The sequence below is a fragment of the Neofelis nebulosa genome (assembly GCF_028018385.1).
Source record: "Neofelis nebulosa isolate mNeoNeb1 chromosome Y unlocalized genomic scaffold, mNeoNeb1.pri SUPER_Y_unloc_1, whole genome shotgun sequence".
Classification (NCBI taxonomy): domain Eukaryota; kingdom Metazoa; phylum Chordata; class Mammalia; order Carnivora; family Felidae; genus Neofelis; species Neofelis nebulosa.
Genome location: NW_026691917.1, coordinates 600622 through 615170, shown reverse-complemented (window position 1 = coordinate 615170; position 14549 = coordinate 600622).

The following is a 14549-nucleotide window of genomic DNA, read 5'->3' as shown; positions in this document are numbered from 1 at the left end:
CTTTTATTGATGTGATGAATCACGTTAATTATTTTGTGGATATTGAACCAGCCTTGCATCCCAGGTATAAATCACACTTGGTTGTGGTGAATAATTTTTTTTTTAAATATTGTTGGATCGGGTTGGCTAATACCTTGTTGAGGAACTTTGCATCCATGTTCATCAGGGAATTTGGTCTATAGTTCTCTTTGTTAGTGGAGTCTCTGTCTGGTTTTGGAATCAAGGTAATGCTGGCTTCATAGAAAGAGTTTGGAAGTTTTCTGTCCATTTCTGTTTTTTTTGGAACAGTTTCAAGAGAATAGGTGTTAACTCTTCTTTAAGTGTTTGGTAGAATTCCTCTGGAAAACCATCTGGCCCTGGAATCGTGTTTTTTTGGCAGATTTTTTTATTACTAATTCGATTTCCTTACTGATTATGGGTTTGTTCACATTTTCTATTTATTCCTGTTTCAGCTTTGGTAGTGTATATATTTCTAGGAATTTGTCCGTTTCTTCCAGGTAGTCCATTTTAGAGGCATATAATTGTTCATAATATTCTCTTATTATTGTTTGTATTTCTGTTGTGTTGGTTGTGATTTCACCTCTTTCGTTCTTGATTTTGCTTATTTGGTTCCTTTCCTTTTTCTTCTTGATCAAACTGACTAGTGGTTTATCAATTTTGTTAATTCTTTCAAAGAACCAGCTTCTGGTTTCATTGATGTGTTCTACTGTTTTGTTTTGTTTGTTTGTTTGTTTTTGGTTTTGATAACATTAATTTCTGCTCTAATGTTTGTCATTTCCTGTCTTCTGGTGTTTTTGGGTTTTATTTGCTGTTGTCTTCCAGCTCCTTAAGGCATAAAGTTAGGTTGTGTCTCTGAGATCTTTCTTCCTTTTTTAGGAAGCCCTGCGTTGCTACATACGTTCCTCTTATGACCACCTTTGCTGCATCGCAGATGTTTTCGGTTGTGGTGCTATCATTTTCTTTGAATTCCATATACTTAACTTCCTCTTTCCCTTCTGTGTTAGCCCATTCAATTTTTGGTAGGATGTTCTTCAGTCTCCAAGAATGTGTTATCTTTACAAATTGTTTCTTGTGATTGATTTGAGTTTCATACCATTGTGGTCTGAGAATATGCACGGTATGATCTTGATCATTTTGTACTTACTTAGGGCAGATTTGTTTCCCAGTATATGGTCTATTCTGGAGAATGTTCCATGTGCACTGGACAAGAATGTATTTTCTGAAGCTTTAGGATGAGATATTCTGAATATATCTGTGAAGTCCATCTGGTCCAGAGTGTCATTCAAAGCCTTTGTTTCTGTGTTGATTTTTTGATTAGATGATCTGTCCATTGTTGCTAGTGGGGTGTTAAAGACTCCTCCTATTGTGATATTACTGTTGATTCGTTTCTTTATGTTTGTTTTTAATTGATTTATATATTTGGATGGTCCCACATTTGGCACATAAATGTTTACAATTTTTAGGTCTTCTTGGTGGATAGACTCCTTGATTATGATATAATGCCCTTCTGCATCTCTTGATACAGTCTTTATTTTAAAGTCTAGATGGTCTGATAGACGTATGGCTATTCCTGCCTTCTCCACCTCCTTATTTTAAATCTTAAGATATCTTTCAGTCTAAAGGGGGTCCTTTGTAAGTAACATATAGATAGATCTTGTTTTCTTTTTTTTTTTTTTATTTATTTTTGGGACAGAGAGAGACAGAGCATGAACGGGGGAGGGGCAGAGAGAGAGGGAGACACAGAATCGGAAACAGGCTCCAGGCTCCGAGCCATCAGCCCAGAGCCTGACGCGGGGCTCGAACTCACAGACCGCGAGATCGTGACCTGGCTGAAGTCGGACGCTTAACCGACTGCGCCACCCAGGCGCCCCAATAGATCTTGTTTTCTTATCCATCATATCTTTTGATTGGAGCATTGAGTCCATTGTGTGTTTAGAGTCAGTACTGAAAGATATGCATTTATTGCCATTATGATGCTTGTAGAGTTGGAGTATCTGGTGTTCTATGGTCCTTTCTAGTCTTTTGTTCCTTTTGGTATACACACACACACACACACACACACACACACACACACACACTAGCTGGCATTGAAAAGAGATGAGAATCACTTTCTTTGGAGATAAAAGAAGTAAAAGCTAGTTAGTATGAAATCAAAATGCTATATAACTCAGCTGCAATCTTGAATGGATGCCACCAAAGCAAAGATGGATGAGGCAGAACAGTGAATCAGCAATATAGAGGACAAACGTATGGAGAAAAATGGAGCAGAAAAAAAGAGAGATACTAAGGCAAAAGAGCATAATTTAAGAATTAGATAAATCAGTGACTCATTAACAAGGAATAACAACATAATCGTAGGGGTCCCAGAAGATACAGAGAGAGAAAAGGGGGTAGAAGAGTTATGTGAGCAAATCATAGCAGAAAAAGTTACTAATCTGGGGAAAGACACAGACATCAAAATCCAGGAAGCACAGAGAATCCCCATTAGATTCAACAAAACCCAACCATCCACAAGGCATACCAAAGTCAAATACACAAAATACCCAGGCAAGGAAAGAATCATGAAAGTAGCAAGTGGGGGAAAAAAAGTCCTTAACATACAGGGAAGACAGTTCAGGTTTGCAGCAGACCTATCCACAGAAATTTGGCAGGCCAGAAAGGAGTGGCAGGATATATTCAATGTGCTGAATTGGAAAAATATGCAGCCAAAAATTCTTTATCCAGTAAGCCTGTCATTCAAAAAATAGGAGATATAGTTTCCCAGACAAACAAAAATTAATGGAGTTCATGACCACTAAATCAGTCTTGCAAGAAATTTTAAGGGGGACTCTCTGAGGGGAGAAAACACCAAAATAAAAAGACCAAAAAAAAAAAAAAAAAAAAAAAAAGACCAAAAGCAACAAAGACTAGAAAGGGAAAGGACCAGAGATCATCACCAAAAACTCCAGCTCTACAGGTAACATAAGGGCAATAAATTTATATCTTTCAGTACTCACTCTAAACGTCAATGGATTCAATGCTCCAATCAAAAGACATAGGGTAACAGAATGGATAAGAAAACAATATCCATCTATATGCTGTTTACAAGACCCACTTTAGACCTAAAAACACCTTCATATTGAAAATAAGGGGATGGAAAACCATCTATCATGCTAATGGTCAACAAAAGAAAGATGGAGTAACCATACTTATATCAGACAATCTAGACTTTAAAATAAAGTCTGTAACAAGAGATGAAAAGGGGCATTATATCATAACTAAGGGGTCTATCTACCAAGAAGACCTAACAATTTTAACATTTATGCTCCAAATGTGGAAGTACCCAAATATATAAATCAATCAAAAACATAAAGAAACTCATTGATACTAATACCATAATAGTAGTGGACTCCAACATCCACTTACACCAATGGACAGATCATATAAACAGAAAAACAAAAGGAAACAATGGCTTTGAATGACACACTGGACCAGATGGACTTAACAGATAGATTCAGAACATTTCATCCTAAAGCATCAGAATACACATTCTTCTCCAGTGCACATGGAATGCTCTCCAGAATAGATCACATACTGGGACACGAATCAACCCTCAACAAATACAAAAAGATTGAGATCATACCGTGCATATTTTCATACCACAATGCTGTGAAATTATAAATCAACCACAAGAAAAAATTTGGAAAGATAACAAATACTTGGAGACTAAAGAACATCCTATTATCGAATGAATGAGCTAACCAGGAAGTTAAAGAGGAAATTAAAAAGTACATGAAAACCAATGCAAATTATAATACCACAGTCCAAAACCTCTGAGCGACAGCAAAGGTGGTCAATGAGGAAAGTATGTAGCAATCCAGGCCTTCCTAAAGAAGGAAGGAAGTTCTCAGATTAGCAATCTAACCTTACACCTTAATGAACTGGAAAAAGAACAGCAAATAAAACCCAAAACCAGCAGAAGATAGGAAATAATAAAGATCAGAGCAGAAATCAATGCTATTGAAACCAAAAAAAACCAGTAGAACAGATCAATGAAACCAGAAGCTGGTTCTTTGAAAGAATTGACAAAATTGATAAACCTCTTGCCAGTTTGATAAAAAAGAAAAAGGAAAGGACCCAAAAAGATAAAATGAAGAATGAAAGAAGAGAGATCACAATCAACACAGCAGAAATAAAACGGTAATTAGAGAATATTATGAGCAATTATAAGCCAATAAAATGGGCAAACGAGAAGAAAAGGACAAATTTCTAGAAACATACACTACCAAAACTGAAACAGGAAGAAATAGAAAATGTGAATAGACCCATAACCAGTAAAGAAATCGAATCAGTAATCAAAAATCTGCCAAAGAGGGGTGCCTGGGTGGCGCAGTCGGTTAAGCGTCCGACTTCAGCCAGGTCACGATCTCGCGGTCCGTGAGTTCGAGCCCCGCGTCAGGCTCTGGGCTGATGGCTCGGAGCCTGGAGCCTGTTTCCGATTCTGTGTCTCCCTCTCTCTCTGACCCTCCCCCGTTCATGCTCTGTCTCTCTCTGTCCCAAAAATAAATTTAAACCATTGAAAAAAAATTTTTTAAAAAAAATCTGCCAAAGAAAGAAGATTGCAGGGCCAGATGGCTTTCCAGGGGAGTGCCAGCAAACATTTAAGGAAGAGTTAACACTTATTCTCTTGAAGCTGTTCCCAAAATAGAAATGGAAGGAAAACTTCCAAACTCCTTTTATGAAGCCAGCGTTACCTTGATTCCAAAACCAGACAAACATTCCACTAAAAAGGAGAAAAATAGACCAATTTCCCTGATGGACATGAATGCAAAAATCCTCAACAAGATATTTGCCCATCTGATCCACCAATACATTAAAAAATTATTCACCACGACCAAGTGGGATTTATTCCTGGGATGCAGGGCTGGTTCAATATCCACAAAACAATCAATATGATTCATCACATCAATAAATAAAAGGGCAAGAACCACATGACCCTCTCAATAGATGCAGAGAAAGCATTTGACAAACACAGCATCCCTTCAACAAAGTAGGGATAGAGGATCACACCTCAGATCATAAAAGCCATATATGAACGACCCAATGCTAATATCATCCTCCGTGGGGAAAAACTGACAGCTTTCCCCCTAAGGTCAGGAACAAAACAGGGATGTCCACTCTCACCACTGTTATTCAACATAGTATTGGAAGTCTTAGCCTCAGCAATCAGACAACACAAAGAAATAAAAGGCATCCAAATCAGCCAGGAAGAGGTCAAACTGTCACTCTTTGCAGATGACACGATACTCTACATGGAAAAACCCAAAAGATCCCACCAAAAAACTTCTAGAACTCATCCATGAATTCAGCAAAGTTGCCAGGTATAAAATCAATGCACAGAAATGAGATGCATTCCTATTCACCATAATGAAACAACAGAAAGAGAAATCAAAGAATCAATCCCATTTACATTTGCACCAAAAACCATAAAATGCCTAGGAATAAATCTAACCAAAGAGATGAAAAATCTCTACACTGAAAACTATAGAAAGTTGATGAAAGAGGGGCGCCTGGGTGGCGCAGTCGGTTAAGCGTCCGACTTCAGCCAGGTCACGATCTCGCGGTCCGTGAGTTCGAGCCCCGCGTCAGGCTCTGGGCTGATGGCTCGGAGCCTGGAGCCTGTTTCCGATTCTGTGTCTCCCTCTCTCTCTGCCCCTCCCCCGTTCATGCTCTGTCTCTCTCTGTCCCAAAAATAAATAAAAAATGTTGAAAAAAAAATTTAAAAAAAAAAAGAAAGTTGATGAAAGAAATTGAAGAAGACACCAAAAAAATGGAAAAATATTCCAGGCGCCTGGATAGGAAGAACAAACATTATTAAAGTGCCGATACTACTAGGGCACCTGGGTGGCTCAGTTGGTTAAGCGTCCAACTTCAGTTCAGGTCATGATCTCATGGTTCATGAGTTCGAGTCCCACATTTGGCTCTGTGATGACAGCTCAATACAGGGCCTGGAGCCTGTTTCGGATTGTGTCTCCCTCTCTCTGCTCCTCCCCTGCTCACACTCTGTTTCTCTCTCAAAAATAAATAAAGATTAAAAAAATTTTTTTTTAATTTTTAAATGTCAATACTACCCAAAGCAATCTACATACTCAATGCAATCTCTATCAAAATAACACCAGCATTCTTCATAGAGCTAGAACAAACAATCCTAAAATCTGTATGGAACCAGATAAGACCCAAAATAGCAAAAGCAATCCTGAAAAAGAAAACCAAAACTGGAGGCATCACAATTCTGGTCTTCCAGATGTAATACAAAGCTGTAATCATCAAGACAGTATGGTACTGGCACAAAAACAAACCTGTAGATCAATGGAACAGAATAGAGAACCCAGAAATGGACTCACAAACACATGGCCAACTAATCTTTGACAAAGCAGGAAAGTATATCCAATGGAATAAAGACAGTCTCTTCAGCAAGTGGTGGTGGGAAAACTAGACAGCTACATACAGAAAAATGAAACTGGACCTCTTTCTTACACCATACCCCAAAAAATAAACTCAAAATAGTTGAAAAACCTAAACGTAAGACAGGAAGCCATCAAAATCCTTGAGGAGAAAGCAGACAAAAACCTTTTTGACTTTGGCTTAGTCTTTGAGTAGGTCTTTGAGTAACAGCAACTTCTTACTCAACATGTCTCTGGAGGCAAGGGAAACAAAAGCAAAAATGAACTATTGGGACTTCATTGAGATAAAAAGCTTCTGCACAGTAAAGGAAACAATCAGCAAAACTAAAAGGCAACCAACAGAATGGGATAAGATATTTGCAAATGATATACTGGATAAAGGATTAGTGCCCAAAATCTATAAACAACATATCAAACTCAACATTCAAAAAACAAATTATCCAGTGAAGAAATGGGCAGGAGACATGAATAGACACTTTTCCAAAGAAGACATCCAAATGGCTAACAGACACATGAAAAAAATGCTGAACATCATTCATCATCAGGAAAATACAATGAGATACCACATCACACCTGTCAGAATGGCTAAGATTAACAACACAGGCAACAGCAGATGTCGTGAAGGATATGAGGAAAGAGGAACCCTTTTGTACTGCTGCTGGGAATGCAAACTGGTGCAGCTACTCTGGAAAACAGTATGGAAGTTCCTCAAAAAATTAAAAATAGAAATACCCTAAGACCTAATAATTGCACTACTAGGTATTTATCCAAAAGATACAGGTGTACTGTTTCAAAGGCACACATGCACCCCAATGTTTATATCAGTGCTATCAACAATAGGCAAAGTGTGGAAAAAGCCCAAATGTCCATCAATGGATGAATGCATAAAGATGATGTGGTATATTTATAAAATGGAGTACTACTCGGCAATCAAAAAGAATGAAATCTTGCCATTTGCAACTAGATGAGTGGCACTAGAGAGTATTATACTAAGCAAAATTGGTCAGTGAGAGACAAATATCATATGACTTCACTCATATGTGGAATTTAAGATACAAAGCAGATGTACATAAGGGAAGGAAAGCAAAAATAGTATAAAAACAGGAAGGAGGATAAAATATAATAGACTTAAATGCAGAGAATAAACTGAAGCATTTTGGGTGGGGGGGATGGGCTAAATGGTCAGGGGTATTACGGGGACAATTGTTGGGATGAGCACTGGGTGTTATATGTAGAGGGTGAAATCTCTGAAATCATTATTGCACTATATGCTAACTGACTTGGATGTAAAAATAAACAAACAAACAGAGTTGGCTGGTGCCAGTCTTGATCATTGGTGAGTATTACAGGCAAAAACTTTTCTTTGAGGAAGCAAACAAAACTTGGAGGGTCAGCACCGTTCAAGAGGGGGTTCCTGATGGGTGGAGGGGAAGGGGAGTACAAACAACATCAAATGTGAAAGGGTTCTCTCTAGGTATATCAAGTCTCCTAAACTGAAGTTCTAATTGGACTTCTGTCTATTTTCCCCAGGTAGTCTTGGAAACTTTTGTGTGCAAAACTTCTCTGTCCATTTTGAATTGTAATGTAAAAGCTTGAGGAAACATTCTGAAAAAGACACTAGATAAAATAACATATTCAATTGTTTAAATATATCGTAAATGATTTCATTGTAGGGTTTCAGGGCCTCACACATCACATCCAATTTCTTTTTTTAATTATTATTATTTTTTTAAGTTTATTTTTATTCTCTTTTTTAAAATGAAATTTATTGTCAAATTGGTTTCCATACAACACCCAGTGCTCATCCCAACAAGTGCCCTCCTCAATGCCCATCACCCAGTTTTCCCTCCCTCCCACCCCCCATCAACCCTCAGTTTATCCTGTCTTTAACAGTCCCTTATGGTTTGCCTCCCTCCCTCTATAACTTTTTCTTTCCTTCCCCCTCCCCCATGGGTTTCTGTTAAGTTTCTCAGGATCCACATAAGAGTGAAAACATATGGTATCTGTCTTTCTCTGACTGACTTATTTCACATAGCATAATAGCCTCCATTTACATCCATGTTGCTACAAATGGTATATCCTTCTTCATTCTTCCTCATTGCCAAGTAGTATTCCATTACTAATAATAATAAACCACAATTTCTTTGTCCATTGGTCAGTTGATGGACATTTAGGCTCTTTCCATAATTTGGCTATTGTTGAAAGTGTTGCTATAAACATTAGAATATAAGCGCCCCTACACATCAGCACTCTTGTATCCCTTGGGTAAATTCCTAGCATGGCTATTGCTGGGTCATAGGGTAGGTCTATTTTTAATTTTGTGAGGAACCTCCACACAGTTTTCCAGAGGAGCTGCACCAGTTTGCATTCTCACCAACAGGGCAAGAGGGTTCCCTTTCTCCACATCCTCGCCAGCATCTATAGTCTCCTGATTTTGTTCATTTTAGCCACTCTGACCAGCATGAGGGGGTATCTCAGTGTGGTTTTGATTTGTATTTCCCTGATGCGGAGTGACGTTGAGCATCTTTTCATCTGCCTGTTGGCCATCTGGATGTCTTCTTTAGAGAAGTGTCTATTCATGTCTTCTGCCCGTTTCTTCACTGGATTATTTGTTTTTAGGGTGTGGAGTTTTGTGAGTTCTTTATAGATTTTGGATACTAGCCCTTTGTCTGATATGTCATTTGCAAATATTTTTTCCCATTCTGTCAGTTGCCTGTTAGTTTTGTTGACCATTTCCTTTGCAGTACAGAAGCTTTTTATCTTGATAAGGACCCAATAGCCCATTTTTCCTTTTAATTCCCTTGCTTTTGGAGATGTGTCAAGTAAGAAATTCTGTGGCTGAGGCCAAAGAGGTTTTTTCCTGCTTTCTCCTGTAGGGGTTTTGATGGTTTTCCTGTCTCACATTCAGGTCCTTCATCCATTTTGAGTTTATTTTTGTGAATGGTGTAAGAAAGTGGTCTAGTTTCATTCTTCTGCATGTTGCTGTCCAGTTCTCCCAGCACCATTTGTTAAAGAGACTGTCTTTTTTCCATTGGATATTCTTTCCTACTTTGTGAAAAATTAGTTGGCCATACTTTTGTGGGTCCAATTCTGGAGTCTCTATTCTATTCCATTGGTCTATGTGTCTGTTTTTGTGCCAATACCATGCTGTCTTGATGATTACAACTTTGTAGTAGAAGCTAAAGTCTGGGAGTGTGATGCCTCCCGCTTTCGTTTCCTTCTTCAATGTTACGTTGGCTATTGGGGGTCCTTTGTGATTCCATACAAATTTAAGATTCCTTGTTCTAGCTTTGAGAAGAATGCTTGTTTAATTTTGATTGGGATTACATTGAATGTGTAAATTGCTTTGGGTAGTATTGACATTTAACAATATTTATTTTTCCAATCCATGAGCATGGAATGTTCTTTCATTTCTTTGTATTTTCTTTAACTTCTTTCATAAGCTTTCTATAGTTTGCAGCATACAGATCTTTTACATTTTCCTTAGGTTTATTCCTAGGTAGTTTATGCTTCTTGGTGCAGTTGTGAATGAGATCAGTTTATTTCTCATTCTGTTGCTTTCTTACTGGTGTATAAAAATGCAACTGATTTCTGTACATTGATTTTTTACCCTGCGACTTTGCTGAATTCATGTATCAGTTCTAGCAGACTTTTGGTGGTGTCTATCAGGTTTTCCATGTAGACTGTCATGTCATCTGTGAGGAGTGAAAGTTTGACTTCATCTTTGACAATTTTGATGCCTTTGATTTCATATTGTTGTCTTACTGCTAATGCTAGGACTTTCCACACTATGATAAACAACAGTGGTGAGAGTGGACATCCCTGTCGTGTTCCTGATCTCAGGGAGAAAGCTGTCAGTTTTTCCCCATTAAGGATGATATTAGCTCTGGGCTTTTCACAACTGGCTTTTGTGATGTTTAAGTACGTTCATTCTATCCTGACTTTCCCGAGGGTTTTTATTAAGAAAGGATGCTGAATTTTGTCAAATCCTTTTTCTACATTGATTGACAGGATCATATGATTCTTATCTTTTCTTTTATTTTTTAAATTTTTTTTTTCCAACTTTTTTTTTTTATTTATTTTTGGGACAGAGAGAGACAGAGCATGAACGGGGGAGGGGCAGAGAGAGAGGGAGACACAGAATCGGAAACAGGCTCCAGGCTCCGAGCCATCAGCCCAGAGCCTGACGCGGGGCTCGAACTCACGGACCGCGAGATCGTGACCTGGCTGAAGTCGGACGCTTAACCGACTGCGCCACCCAGGCGCCCCTTATCTTTTCTTTTATTAATGTGATGTATCACATTGATTGATTTGCAAATACTGAACAAGGCCTGCAGCCCAGGAATGAATCACACTTGATTGTAGTGAATAATTTCTTTTTATATGCTGTTGAATTAGATTTGCTAGTATCTTGTTGAAATTTTTTGCATCCATATTCCTCAGGGATATTGGCTTGTAGTTCTCTTTTTTTTACAGGTTTCTGTCTGGCTTGGGAATCAAAGTAATGCTGGCTTCATAGAATGAGTCCAGAAGTTTTCCTTCCCTTTCTATTTTTTGGAAGAGCTTGAGAAGGATAGGTATTAACTCTGCTTTAAATGTCTGGTAGAATTTCCCAGGGAAGCCATCTGGTCCAAGACTCCTATTTGTTGGGAGATTTTTAATAACTGATTCAGTTTCTTCACTAGTTTTGGGTCTGCTCAAATTTTCTATTTCTTCCCATTTCAGTTTGGTAGTGTGTGGGTGTTTAGGAATTTGTCCATTTCTTTCAAGTTGTCCAGTTTGTTAGTATATAATTTTTCATAGTATTTCCTGATAATTGCTTGTATTTCTGAGGGATTGGTTGTAATAATTCCATTTTCATTCATGATTTTATGTATTTGGGTCCTCTCTCTTTTCTTTTTGAGAAGCCTGGCTAGAGGTTTATCAATTTTATTTATTTAAAAAAAAAAGTAGGGGCGCCTGGGTGGCGCAGTCGGTTAAGCGTCCGACTTCAGCCAGGTCACGATCTCATCTCGCGGTCCGTGAGTTCGAGCCCCGCGTCAGGCTCTGGGCTGATGGCTCGGAGCCTGGAGCCTGTTTCCGATTCTGTGTCTCCCTCTCTCTCTGCCCCTCCCCCGTTCATGCTCTGTCTCTCTCTGTCCCAAAAAATAAATTAAAAACGTTGAAAAAAAAATTTAAAAAAAAAAAAAAAAAAAAAAAAAAAAAAAAAAAAAAAAGCAAAACCCTTGCTTTCATTGAACTACTCTACTGTTTTGTTTTTTGTTTTGTTTTGTGTTGTTGGTTTGTTGTTGTTGTTGTTGTTGTTGTTGTTGTTGTTTTGGATTCTATATCATTTATTTCTGGTCTGATCTTTATTATTTCCCTTCTTCTGCTGGGTTTGACGTGTCTTTGCTGTTCTGCTTCTAGTTCCTTTAGGTGTGCTGGTAGATTTTGTATTTGGGATTTTTCTTGTTTCTTGAGATAGGCCTGGATTGTGCAATGTATTTTCCTCTCAGGATTGCCTTTGCTGCATCCCAAAGCATTTGGATTGTTGCATTTTCATTTGTTTCCATATATTTTTAAATTTCTTCTCTAATTACCTGGTTGACCCATTCATTCTTTAGTAGGAGGTTCTTTAACCTCCAAGGTTTTGGAGGTTTTCCAGATTTTTCCTGTGGTTGATTTCAAGTTTCATAGCATTGTGATCTGAAAATATGCATGGTATGATCTCAATTCTTTTATATTACTGAGGGCTATTTTGTGACCCAGTATGTTCCATGTGCACTCAAGAAGAAAGTATATTCTGTTGCTTATCTGAAAGATAAATATATCTTTCATGTCCATCTGGTCCAATGTATCATTTAGGGCCATTATTTCTTTACTGATTCTCTGTCTAGATGATCTATCCGTTGTTGTAGGTGGAGTATTAAAATCTCCTGCAATTACCACATTCTTATCAATAAGGTTGCTTATGTCTGTGATTAATTGTTTTATATATTAGTGTTCTCCCGAATTCAGTGCATAAACATTTATAATTGTTAGCTCTTCCTGATGGATAGACCCTGTGATTATTATATAATGCCCTTCTTCATCTCTTGTTACAGACTTTAATTTAAAGTCTAGTTGCCTAAGTATGGCTACTCCAGCTTTCTTGTGACTTCCAGTAGCATGATAGATGGTTCTCCATCCCCTCACTTTCAATCTGAAAGTGTCCTCAGGTCTAAAATGAGTCTTTTGTAGACAGCAAATAGATGGGTCTTGTTTTTTTATGCATTCTGATACCCTATATCTTTTGGGTGGAGCATTTAGTCCATTTACATTCAGTGTTTTTATTGAAAGACATGGGTTTAGAGTCATTGTGATGCCTGTAGGTTCCATGCTTGTAGTGATGTCTCTGGTAGTTTGTGGTCCCTGCCACATTTCACTCACAGAGTCCCCCTTAGGATCTCTTGTAGGGCTTGTTATGTGCTCTTCACTGGTAAGCACTGCTATATTAAAAGGGGAGTCATACATTGTTCAGGGCCTTGCTCTTCAGGAGGTGTTAAGAACAGGGAATGCTCTTTCTCTACCTGCCGATGGCATCTTGCCTCTTCATCCTTCCCCTCCCCCTCCTCTTATTTCTGCCTATTCCTATACGATCCTCAGGCACTATTGGCTTATCCTTGCACCCTAGATGTTGAGCAAAGAGCACCCCCTTGGAACACCCACTTCAGATTCCCCCAGTGGTGTCGCAAGTAAAAAGTGATGAAAAATTGACTTTTAAGTGGACACAGTTGAAACCATTTGGTGTTTAAACTAATTTAAGTTTGTTCAATTGTCTTTAGAGTTGGTAGCATTAAATATGAAACTTTTATTCTATCAAGGTATACTAAAAGTCAAAAGCTCATTTATCTCTGTTGCAACTTATTGGAAAAAAATGACTTAAAATAATTATGTCAGTCTCAAAGTTTTCATGGGTGGTTGTTAAGATAGCTTTTAAAGTCTTTGGTAACCTAAAACTTTAAACTTCTGCTTTAAAGTTTGCACAACAGAAATAAACACATGAAAATATGCTCAATATCATTAGTCATCAGTGAAATGAATTGAAACTATAGTGAGATGCCATACAGACCCACTATAATGGTTATCATGGAAAAGACTGACAATATCATGTGTTGGTGATTACGTATAGAAACTGCAACCCTCATCCATTACTGGTGGGAATGTAATGTACTATTATTTTGGAAAACAGTTGGATTTCTTTTAAAAGTTAAACATATACTTACATTGTAAACTAGCAAATCCATTCTCAGTTACCTACTTAAGAAAAATGAAAATATATGATATACACACAAAGACTTGTATGTGGCTCTTCATAGAAATTATTTATAAAGCACCCCCCCCCCCAAATAAAACCAATCCATAACTCGGAAATAGTTTAACAAAATTCATCACAGTGGAATGTAAATATTGTCAACGAAACTGTTAATATATGCTTTTTCAAAAAAAAGTTTGCACAACAAATGAGATTAACTTCTTTGGACATCTAGATCTTTTCCAAATGGAATGGTGTGTTAAGCATGGATTACTAAACATAAAGTTTATCTGCTTTTGTCTTTTGCACAGAGACTAAGGCTATCTGGGTCTATTGAAAAACATGATTTGTGCTTAATTGATTCATGAATTTGTCATCTAAAAAATTTTGGATAAACAGTTCTTAATTGGTTACTAAGTTTTCATTGGAGACTAGGGTTTCTAAGAGTTCAAATTCTGCTAGTATGATTAAGACTGATGGAAATAAAGAAAGCAACTCTGTATGCAGGAAAGTAGGAGATGTTTAAGAAAGATATAAGGAATGGAAATACAATTTTTTGTTGAGGGTAAATGAAAGTAATTTTGTCCTAATGGATACTGGTCATCTGGAGAGAAATTACTTGGGACAAAATTTGGAGGCAAAGCAAAGTTGTAGAAGGTTCATCAAGGGAAATATTTGGAAAGAAATTATATGTGTGGTCAGGATGTAACTGAGGTTTAGATGAATGGATTTTATTTTTTTTTTAATTTTTTTAACGTTTATTTATTTTTGAGACAGAGAGAGACAGAGCATGAATGGGGGAGGGTCACAGAGAGAGGGAGACACAGAATCCG